Genomic DNA, 11,976 nt, shown 5'->3' with positions numbered 1-11,976 from the left:
CTCTGACTTCCCACTTCCCCCAAAGCAGGTCATGAGATCCTCTTATAAGAGGTGCCCTCCTTATACCCAGAGTAAAGGAACCTCCTTATCTCCAGGTTGGAGAGACACTGAGAAGATTCTGAGCACACAGGCCTTGCTGTTTCCCCCAGTTTACTACACTGACTTCATACCCTGTCCTATCCTGTTCCTTCATGACCGTGCACTTTTCATCAAACTTAGCATAAAAACGCTCAGTTTTAACTGTTTCTTTAGGTCTTCATTTTCTTATGAAGGCTCCCATGTCATATAAAACTTATATTAAATAAATGTGTATGCTTTTCTCCTGTCCATTTGCCTTTATCAGTTTAATTTTCAGACCTAGCCAGAGACCCTGAGAGGGTCATCCCTCTTCATCCCATACACTTCCTTCCGATAACTGTATGAGGTTTTATCATTGTGAGCTAACTTAAGTGAAGTGAAATGAATGGCAATCTATTGTTCCCAAAACCGAAGGAAAGGCTAAAGGCCCAGGCTGAGAAAGGACAGGGAGACCGAGAAGCCTGAGAGGCCTGGAGCAGGAAGAGATGTGGTGTCTCCTCATGGGGAGCTTGGCCATTTTCAACCCCTACATAGCTCTGCTTGAGGCTCCAATTCCAGCAAGAGTTGGGTTTTTGTCTCCCAGAGCTGCAAATCTCTCTAGTGACTGCACACTAGAATCTCCTGGGAAGATTTAAAAAAACATGCTGATTTCCCAGCTCTACCCCAGAAATTTTGATCAATGATAATTGGCCTGGGCTACAGGGCCTTGGTCTTTTCCAGAGTACCCTGACACTTTAGGTGTGGCAGGAAGAAGAGCACTCCTTGGGGTAGGGGGCTGAGTCTGCAACCACCTGGAGGTACACTGGGCCAGGTGTGCTGGGGCTTGTTTTTGGCCAGTGTGGGGCAAATATAATTGCAAAATCCTTTCCCACCCCAGAATACTGCTCCACAGAAGCAGAAGAAAAAGAAAACAACATTATTATCAAATAAAGCATTAAACCAGAATTCGATGCACATCACAGGCATTCAATGTAACTCACTAAAAAGATTGAAAAGATAGAAAGAAATCTCACTCTTTGATACAGCCAAGGGCATACAACCCATCACATTAGGTAGCCTTTGCCATTTGGAATAAGGTGACAAGTCTGGTCCACATCCTCCCAGGGCATCTTAAACTCTGTTATACTACTGGTATATAAATCCTGCATCATCATGGTTGTCCTTAAACATGGGCAGTGCATTTGGCCACCAATCAAGATTTGGGATTATTAAGGGCTATAGGGGATCAGAACAGGCCACCCCAAAACATGCCACATGGGCATAAAGATTATTTTGAGCTGAAGACAATTGAGAAACAGCAGATGCCAAACAAAACTCTCCAGCCTCCCCATCTGCCTAAAAGCACGATATAAATCCCCATTTGTAAAAGTGTCCCCTGTACTGTACCAGGAAGAGGAGGGTGGCTCTGAGTCTCTTCTCAGCTCTCAAAATAGCAGGAGAGGAATCTATGTAACAAGGCTACTAAAACAACACTTATCTTCCATGAGTTCTCCCCATATATTTACCTTCCCAAGTTTGCTGCCTTTAAATTTTGAACATCTTTTCCTGAGTCTTGTCACATCTCTAGAGATTTATTGTTTTTTGTTAAGATGTTATATAATCCCAAGTTCTAACCACCCCTTTGAGTTACTCATCCCTGAGTTTTCCCATGTCTATGTGTGTTGCACGCATTAATAAACTCTGAGCTTCTCTACTTAATCTGTCTCTTATTAGTCTAATTTGCAGGGCCCCAGTTGGAGAACCTAGGAGGGAAGAGGGAGAGTTTTTTCCTCCCCTACAGAGCTAATATGTTTCCTCATAGTGGGGTTGGATACCCTTATCAATGCCTTGGGGATCCAGAATACTGAAGAGCAGCAGCAAAGAGAAGGAGGCATTGGCATGCCAGCCAGAAGCTCATGGTGCCATGTTGGGAAAGGAAAAAAATTCCCTCTACTCTTTCTAGGTTCCTCTAGCTGGTCTAAGAACCACACTGACATGAGACAGATTAACAAGAGAAAATAAAATTTAATTACATATTACATACCTACGGGGCCTCCATAAGAATGCGAGTTAGGTAATTGAGGCCTATATGTCATCTGAGGGAAGGAGAAAGGGTAGGGGTTTGGGACTTCAAAGGGGAGAAAGACAATTCACTTGGAAGTGGAAAAACAAATGTTTGGTGAACAGATGTTTGCTATGCCATGCAGAGACAGTGGGACGCAGAGAGCACTTTGGTCTCCAGGCCCTGCTGAGTGACCCCTGCCACACCCAGCCAGTATTCTTTGTAGATATCTCTGGTGATGGGGCTCTTGCTGGGTCAGGGCCTTTATCTAAATTCTTTAGGCAGTAAGAGGGAGGTAAAAAGAAAGACTTCCTGAGTCTTCTGTTTCTTAAAAATTATCAGCTTGAGATAATCCTCATGCCAAGGAGACATTCTAAGAGGAAAAATGGGGTTTGTTCAGTCAGTCAGTCAATTAAACTTTTTTTGAGCATCTATGTGCCAGCAGTTAGCTAGACTCTGTGGAATTACTGGGATTAAATAAAACAGCAAAATGAATTCTCCTATTGTCAGGGAGGAGGGAGGCAGGGAGAGAGAGAGAGGGAGGGAAGCTTCTCTGACTTGTCCTCCTCCCCTTTCCTTCTTTCCTCCCTTTGACGCTGCACCCCAGCTGCCTTGGACACCCCCATCCCCCCATCCCCGGTGTCCTGGGAGTGTTTGCATTTTCACCTCCCCTCCCAGACTGCAGGCTCCTCAAGAGTGGGGTCAAGATCCTCAGCACCTTCTCAGGGCCCAGCTCAGGTAGGTGTTCAACAAATGTTTGAGGACTAAAGGCAGAGTCCTCACCCTTAGGGCTTAGTATGCAGACTGTCCAGACATTGTGGGAATGAAGCCAGCCAGGCGGAATCCTGAAGGATGAGTACGACAGTGCTGTGGGCCAGTCCCCCCAACTCTTGTCTCGTTTCTTTGAAATTTCCCTGGCTGGTTTGTCCCCAAGACAAATAGCTGTTTTTCCCTGGGATTATAGTTGTATTTCAAAAAACAGATGGAGCAAACCTTTAGTGGTTCAAATCTCTGGATAGAGGCAGGGCACCAATCCCCAAGCAGCTTGGAATGGAATAACTGGGCCTAGGGAAGTGACTTGTCTCATCTAAAAATACACTTGTTTCTGCCTCTCCCATTCCCATAATTAAACACACGTACATGCACATGCACATACGCTTGCTGCCCACATTTTTTTTTTTTTTCAGTTTTCACATTTTTATTGGGGGATCCAGGGAAGAGGACCCTGCCCTGTCAATGTAGGTGCTCACAGTTTCTTCAGCCACTCTAAGCTTGGGCCCTGTGGATCCTGTGAGTGGCTGGACCCATTGGGTATGTTCCCATGGTCTAGGAGGAGCACTGTGTGGTTGTAAGGTGAGGCCTGGTTGATCATGATGGCATATTTGGTGCAGGGGCTGATTGTGGGCAGAATTATAATGAGGCCCCCGATGGTGAAGGACACCACCAGCACCAGCTCCTTGGCCCAGGCATTCTTGAGGAAGGAAGGACTCTTGCAGTTTCCCTGGCTACCCCAATTTAAGTCAGCTGGTTCACAAGGACTCTCTGTTTGACCAAACTTTAGACAGAATCCTCATCCACGGCCTGATAAAGACAATCTTAGCAAAAAATCCTGCTAAGTCAGTTTAGCCTGATTCACCCACTCTTGATATCTGATCAAACTCCTCATCCCCCACTATTGGTGTCTCATCCTTGATGCCTTCAGCAAGAATCCAGTTAGACAGGTTTAGCTAGAATCCCCCATCCTGGATGTCTCCTCTTAGTGATTTCCCATCCACCAACCTCACAGTCGGCTCATTGGCTGTAAACCCCTAGCCATCTTTGCTGCATTCAGAGTTGGGCCTGATCTCTTGCCCCTATCGCAATAGTCTTGAGAAAGGTCTTCCTTACCATTTGAACAAATATCAGGATAATTTCTTTTAGCTTGTTTGAGAAGGAAAAAGAGAAGTGGCCCAGTTGTTGCTCCTTGGTCTGTTCCTACAGGTGACTGGACTATGGCCAGAGTGACTGGGGAGAGAGCTGTCAGTTTCTGTATTTGGGAAGTGAAGAGTGGACTGCATCCCCAAATTTCTGTCCTTTAGAAGGATGCAGAAAAAGAGGTATGGGCAAAGAGATGCTCAGGAGAGGCAAGGCAGTGACCACCAGGGAGTTGGTAGGAAAGTGTTTACTTCTGCATTCTCAGAACTAAGGGAGAAGTGTGGTGCCTATCCATTAGCCTCTGGTGTTGGAAGGAAGAAGGTGGGGAAACACAAAGCAGGGCTGCAGCCTCAGGGAGATGTCTACATGTGTTCCCATGTCCCTGTAGCTCACAAGTGGACATTGCAAGATCCTTATATCTACCTCAGCTTATTTGCACATTTATTTTTATATATATATATATATTTATTTATTTATTTATTTATTTATTTTTGGCTGCTTTGGGTCTTAGTTGCTGTGCATGGGCTTTCTCCAGTTGCAGCGAGCGGGGGCTACTCTTCGTTGTGGTGCACAGGCTTCTCATTGTGGTGGCTTCTCTTGTTGTGGAGCATGGTCTCTAGGTGCATGGGCTTCAGTAGTTGTGGCATTCAGGTTCAGTAGTTGTGGCACACAGGCTTAGTTGCTCCACAGCATGTAGGATCTTCCCGGACCAGGGCTGGAACCTGTGTCCCCTGCATTGGCAGGCGGATTCTTAACCACCGTCTCACCAGGGAAGCTCCCTATTTTCACATTTAAGGCTTAATATGTGCTGAAGAGTGCTCCATCTGCTCCCCATTTAATTTTTTTTAAACAAAATCTTTTGTAAAGGGAAAGGGAAGGAGGATGTAAGAGCTACGTTGATTCATGAACAAACATGGATCAGATAGGACTATGTCATATTACTTATATAGTCCACCATCAGAAACGTTGCATAGTAATGGAAATAAATGAGTTAAGCAAAACCGGTTATATTAGTGCTACTGATGTAAATACCGAGACTTTGTTTTCACCCTCTGCAAAGTACAGAGACAAAAAGGGGTCATGAAGGAAAACTGACCCACTGCACAAGCACATGAGAATGTGAAAGATGCGAGGACCTTTCTCCCCTGCAAGGTTTCTAGTTCCTGTGTTTAACGTGTTGAATCACTTCTACCTTCTGAGAGCTGTTTAGTCACCATTAAAAAAATAAAGATCTTTGGGCTTCCCTGGTGGCGCAGTGGTTGAGAGTCCGCCTGCCGATGCAGGGGACACGGGTTCGTGCCCCAGTCCGGGAAGATCCCACATGCTGCGGAGCAGCTAGGCCCGTGAGCCATGGCCGCTGAGCCTGCGCATCCGGAGCCTGTGCTCCACAACGGAAGAGGCCACAACAGTGAGAGGCCCGCGTACCGCAAAAATAAATAAATAAATAAATAAATAAATAAATAAATAAATATCTTTGATACAGATTGTTGATACTGTTTCTGCAGGAAAACACAGATTTATGCTTTGAGGTCCTATATGGAGAGAATATTTGGCTTCTATAGCTGAAAAATTTAGAGTTCTAGGGAAAAAAATTTCTAGACATCAAATAAGATTTATAAAAAAAATGAATCAGTGTTAATATAATCCAACATAGTTTATATTATGGTTTATATAAAACCCAGAATAGATAATGTATGACATTTTAAATTAATATTTTATATCGTGGTTTCTTCTTGACCTGAAGACTAGAGACAAGGTCTCAACTGCCAAGAAATTAAGCGGAGTAAGGGAGATGGTGATGTATGGGGGAGGGATAGTGGCTTTTAAAACCGCAGTCTTCACTAGGGAAACAGAACTATAAATACCAGAGCAGTTAACAACTCAATAGAATAAAATACAGTCAAGCATCTAGATTTTTTTCAAGGTGATAGTGAATGTGCAGTTTTTTTGGGAAAAATATCAAAACTATCCATTTTTCTTACAGATATTAGAGCTTGCTGAAAGGTAGCAGAATATGCCACCCCAAAATATGCCTCTTTGGCACAAGGATTATTTTGAGAAACAGCTGAGGCCATAGAAGCTCTGAAAACAGAGTAGAAGTTACCTTTTTGTAAGGGACATTTACATTTATAAAGTAATTATCCATTTGTATGGGTATCACCTATTATGTACAAGGAAGAGGACGATGACTGTAAATTACAAGAGAGTCTAATAAGTGAGGGAGGCACACACTTGAATCTATATAACAACTTTACCCTTGTTTACTTTACTCTTCCTGGAAATAACCCCCACCATCACCATGACTGGCCTCCCTTCCCCAACATCTTTCTTTTCTCTTTAGCTGAAGATGGTATTTAAGGTGGTGGCTTGGGTAATCTGGGGATTTACAGTTTCCCTGGGTATATTCCATGCACCTATGAGGTATACATGTTAATAAACTTCTGTTCTTTTTTCTTGTCAGTCTGTCTTTTATTATTAGGAGGGTCTCAGCCAAGAACTCAGAGGGTAGAGGGAAAATTATTTTCTTCTCTTACACTTCCAAGCATGAATTTAAGTTCCCAAATTAGTTGTTAAATTTGTGAAAAATATTAGCTTTTCCCGGCCCAAGTTTCTGACCTCCAAAATGAAAGAGGAGGGCTAGCAGTTGGAGTATTTGTCCTATGCCTCCATGACCTGTGCGATTTATGGTTTAACGGTCTTTCTAATGAGGATGACTAAGAATTCTTTTATCCCCTGTGTCCATGGAATAAGTGATCCCCTTTGGCTACCAAGAATAAAAGGAAGCATTTCTCTTCTAGTCTTCATGACAGGCGCGTCATGGGAACGGATGTTGAGGGGTTAACGCGTCTCTCCTCAACAGCTGAGGCATTCTGGCTTTAGCTGTAACAAGCAAGATGTGATTTGTCACCTGCTCCCTGACACTAATGCCCACAAGTTGATTGGCTTCAGACAGCTGACTTCCCAAGGGGCTGAAACACATACATTCACAATGGGGGTTTTGTCTTATTACCTCATCTGCTGGGGCATCATCCATACACCGCCTCCACAGAGGAGACCAGTGGAAGGTGCCTTCGCAGTGCAGGGTGGTTATTCCTCACCTCTTCCCTGGGGAAGGCGTCTGTTTTCCTTTGTTAGGTCTTCAGGGTAGTGATGCCTTTGGTGAGGCTGCCTTCCCTCTTGTCCCAAGACAGCTGTATGTCGGAGGCAGACACATCCCAGGATGTGTGCCGCTTTCCAGGCACTTTCCCAGATGTCAAATCGAAGAACTTCCGTTAACATCTCCTTTGGTACCAAAGCTGCAAGAAGAACCATGCCGAGTAACTGGTCCTCTGTCTTATTTTTCATTATATTCTGTTTTTTTTTTTATAATTATAGTCTAATAGAGATAACATAATCGTAACCACTTTTTTTTTTTTTTAGTTTTTATTTATTTATTTATTTTATTTTTGGCTGTGTTGGGTCTTCGTTTCTGTGCGAGGGCTTTCTCTAGTTGTGGCAAGCAGGGGCCACTCTTGATTGCGGTGCATGGGCCTCTCACTATCGTGGCCTCTCTTGTTGTGGAGCACAGGCTCCAGACGTGCAGGCTCAGTAGTTGTGGCTCACGGGCCTAGTTGCTCCGCAGCATGTGGGATCTTCCCAGACCAGGGCTCGAACCCATGTGCCCTGCATTGGCAGGCAGATTCTCAACCACTGAGCCACCAGGGAAGGCCTGTAACCACTTTTAAGTGTGCAGTACAGTGGCATCAAGTGCATTCACACTGTTGTGCAACAATCACCACCCTCCACCTCCAGAACTCTTTTCATCTTCCCACACTTGAACTCTGTACCCGGTACACAGTAACTCCACATTAATCTGGGTTTTATGTTGGCGAAAATCTTCTTACATTTCTCCAAGTATGTTAGAGACTTTTCATCTTATATGTTGTTCACAAATTATTGTTCCATGCCTGGCCATTTGTTTGTGTATTTCTCTTGTAAATTATTGGTTCTCTTTTTTCTGCATGGTGATTGGTGGATGTTTGTTACAGGAGAGCTCAGTGGCCAATGGAAATTTATGCTGTTGTTTTGGATGGAAGTCATGTCACCCCAGGGATCTTTCTAGTGAGTTTGACTGGGAACTCAGGGGACCACTCACTGACCAGCAGACTTCATTCAGTGTGTGTCGTCAGGGAGCTTTGGGATGAAGAAGGCACTGCTATAAGCAGGAGGTCTCAGACAAGTGGAAGGTGGGATGTCTCATTGGTCTGCTGTCCTGAACTGGACTTTCTTATATCCTTTTAAACCACTGCATAGTTTTCTATAATATTAAGGTGACACAGTTTAATTAAATTCCCCTTCTGATGAACATCTAGGGTGTTTCTGTTTTTCATTATGATAAACAATACTTCTATAATCATCCACTTAACATTCATGATTATTTCTGTAGAAGGGCTTTTTATAAATGTTATTGCTATCATAAAGTATATGTACACTTTAAAATCTGATTGATAGATGCTTACAAATAGTTCTTCGTAAAGTCCTATACCAATTTCCTACCGAAAATGTATAAGAATAAGTTTTCCTTCCCATGCCAGAAACATACAGATTCATTTGCTTACACTAGATATTATTATTTTTTTAAATAAATTTATTTATTTATTTAGTTTTTGTTGCATTGGGTCTTCGTTGCTGAGCACGGGTTCTTTTTCTCTAGTTGTGGCAAGCAGGGGCTGCTCTTTGTTGTGGTGCAAGGGCTTCTCATTGCCGTGGCTTCTCTTGTTGCGGAGCACGGGTTCTAGGCATGTGGGCTTCAGTAGTTGTGTCTTGTGGGCTCTATAGCGCAGGCTCACGGTCTTAGTTGCTCCACAGCATGTGGGATCTTCCTGGACCATGGCTCAAACCTGTGTCCCCTGCATTGGCAGGCAGATTCTTAACCACTTCTCCACCAGTGAAGTCCCTACACTGGATATTATTAATCTTTAATATTTATGCTAATCTAATTAGCTTAAATGATATCTCACTATTTTAGTTTTCATTTCTCTGATAACTATTACGAGAGAGTGTTTTTGTTAACCATTTGTAGTTTTCTTTATCTAAACAGTCTACTCACATCCTTTATGCATTTTCCCTCCTGCTGGGTTGTTGTAATTTTCTTCTTATGTTAAAAAAATTTTGTGCATTATTTGCTTAACTTTTTTTTGGTGTCTTGCCATATAGACGTTTAAATTTTAATGCAGCCAAGTCCAACCTATTTATTTTCTTTATGGCTTTTGCATTTCATATCCTCATTAGTAAGTCATTTTCTTAGTCTGTTTGGACTGCTATAACAAAATACCATACATGGCTTACAAACAACAGAAATTTATTTCTCACCTTCTATGAGCTAAAAGTCCAGGACCAAGTCACCATCTGGTACAGTGTCTAGAGAGGAACCACTATCTGGTTCCTAGACAGCTGTCTTCTCACTGTGTCCCCACCTGGCAGGAATGAGGGAGATCTTTGATGCCTCTTTTATAAGGGCACAAATCCCATTCATAATTACCTGTCAAAGGCCCCACCTCCAGACTCCATCACCCTGGGGGTTAGGATTTCAGCATATGAATTTGGGGGAGACATAAACATTCAGTCCCTAACAGTACTTTTGTTACTAAACACAAGATCGTGTGCCCGATGCACAGTGAGGCCAAACAAACTGAAATGTGGGAGTCTGGAGTAAAGAAAGGTTTATTGCCAGGTCAAGCAAGGAAAATGGGTGGTTTGTGCTAAAAAACCTGAACTCTCTGATGGTTTTCAGCGAGAAGTATTTAAAGGTAAATTTAGGGTAAGGGCTGCAGGGTGTGTGACTTTCTTCTGATTGGCTGGTGGTGAGGTAAAAGGGTGGTGCTCCAGGAATCTTGTGCTCAGCTTGAAGTTACCATCTTCTACCTGGGTGGGGACCTTAGCTCCTGCAGAAGAATTCAAAGGTATTATTATATATATTCCTTCAGGAAGAACCAGGACCCAGCCCCAAGGCTGTACTATTGTTTCTTGACTTCTCCCTTATTTCTGCATTCCCTCCCTTCCCTGATTAGCAACTGTTTGAACCTGCCTTTTGGGACTCAGGGAAGGTCATGGAAGCTGAATTAAGCTTATTTTCTGCAAACAAGAAACAGGGAACACAGAAAGGATTTGTACTTGGGAGACCCACAGGGTTCTGTTTGGTTTCACTTTCCCACCTAACAATCGAAAATATTCCCCCTTGGTTTCTTCTAGTACTTTTATAATTTCACTTTTTAACATTTACATCCTTAATCAATACAAAACATTTTAAGGCTGTGTGATTTTTTTTTTTTTTTTTGCCACACCACGTGGCATATGGGATCTTAGTTCCCTGAGCAGGGATCAAACATGCACCCTCTGCATTGGAAGTGCATTGTCTTAACCACTGGACCACCAGGGAAGTCCCAAGGCTGTGTGATTCTTAAACTGATGTTGGGGAAGAAGAAATTTTCCTCTACCTTTCTAGGTTCTTCTGGCTGGTCTAAGAATTAAATTAACATGAGACAGATTAACAGGGGAAAATCAAACAAAATTGTAATAACCTGTACATGGGAGAGACCCAGGAAAACTAAGTAACTCACCCAAATGGCCAAAACCCTGACCTTAAATACCATCTTCAGCTAAAGAAAAAAGAGATGTTGGGTCTAGTAGTTTGGAACTTCAAAGGGGAGAAAGGCAATTCACAGGAAGTTGAAAAAGCAAATGTTTGGTAAATAAATGTTTGCTGGGCCAGGCAGAGGTGAGGGGACACAAAGCAAACTCTGGTCTCTGGGTCCTGCTGAGTTTCCCCCACCACACCTAATCTATATTCTTTGCAGATAATTCTGGACAGCTTTATTCTGTAAATAAGCCCTTTATTTAACTTCTTTAGGCAGCTAAGGGGAAGGGAGAGAAAAGACTTCCTGAATCTCTTGTTTCTTAAAAATAATCAGCCTGTTTTAATCCTCATGCCAAAGAGACACAATTTGGGGTGGCAAATTTCGCTCCCATACACTGGAAAGACATCTCAGATTTTCCTGTATGAACAGACAGTTGTCTCAATACCATTTAAAAAATAATGCATTCTTTCTCTACATTTTTGAACTTTGACTTTGTCATGTGCTAAATTCCCATTGGTCAAGTAGCCTGCAGCAGTGCAAAGCCACACTATTTTCATTTCACAGTCATCAGTATTTTACCTGTGATAGGACAGTGTGCTCTCATCATTCCTCTTCTTCAAAAAATCTTGGCAGATATTATTTATCTTTTAGAAAAATTTTAGAATTCACGTTTCAAGTTCCATTAGGTTTAAGATTGGTTGAATTTACTGAGTAATTTTTTTATAGTTTTTGTTGGGATTATTTTTCATTACATTTCTAACTGGATGTTCCTTGTAAGGTTGTTCTCCTATGTGAAAAACTATTACCAAACCAAACTTACATTTGCTCACCTGCCATGTAATAAAGCCAATCTACTGACACCAGGTTGTGGTGAAGGAAAGTACAGTGTTTATTTGCAGGGCACTAAGCAAGGAGAATGGGTAGCCAATGTTTAAAAGACCCAAACTTCCTCATGGCTTTCAGAGATTTTAAAGGCAACATTAGGGGTGAGGGTCATAGGGTGCATGATCAGCTTGTGGACATTCTTCTTTTTGGTTGGTGGTGCAGTAACAAGGTGATATTTCAGGAATCTCAATCCTCAACCTTCTGGTTCCAACCAGTCTGATGTCTGTGTGCTTGTGGTTAGCAGTTTCCAACCTGGGGTGGGGGGTGGGGCGGTCCTAGTTTCTGTAAAAAACTCAAGGATATGCATCAGATTGTTATCTATATCCCTTCAGAAGGAACTAGGAGTCCTGTGACTCTATTGTTCAGGCTTAGTACTTTTCTTGTTTGACTGCTTTTCCTTTGTTTCTGCGTTTTCTCACTTCTGTAATACTTAACTGCTTG

General features: G+C 42.7%; 1 pseudogene; it reads right to left on the bottom strand.

Annotated features, from left to right (window-relative positions):
• Positions 1-3,365: 3,365 nt before the first annotated feature.
• The window catches only part of LOC115840130 (NADH dehydrogenase [ubiquinone] 1 alpha subcomplex subunit 3 pseudogene), a 98,472-nt pseudogene continuing 89,861 nt past the window's right edge, over positions 3,366-11,976 (bottom strand).

The sequence above is a fragment of the Globicephala melas genome, chromosome 6, assembly GCF_963455315.2.
Source record: "Globicephala melas chromosome 6, mGloMel1.2, whole genome shotgun sequence".
Lineage (NCBI taxonomy): Eukaryota > Metazoa > Chordata > Mammalia > Artiodactyla > Delphinidae > Globicephala > Globicephala melas.
This window is presented reverse-complemented; position numbering and strand designations above follow the sequence as displayed.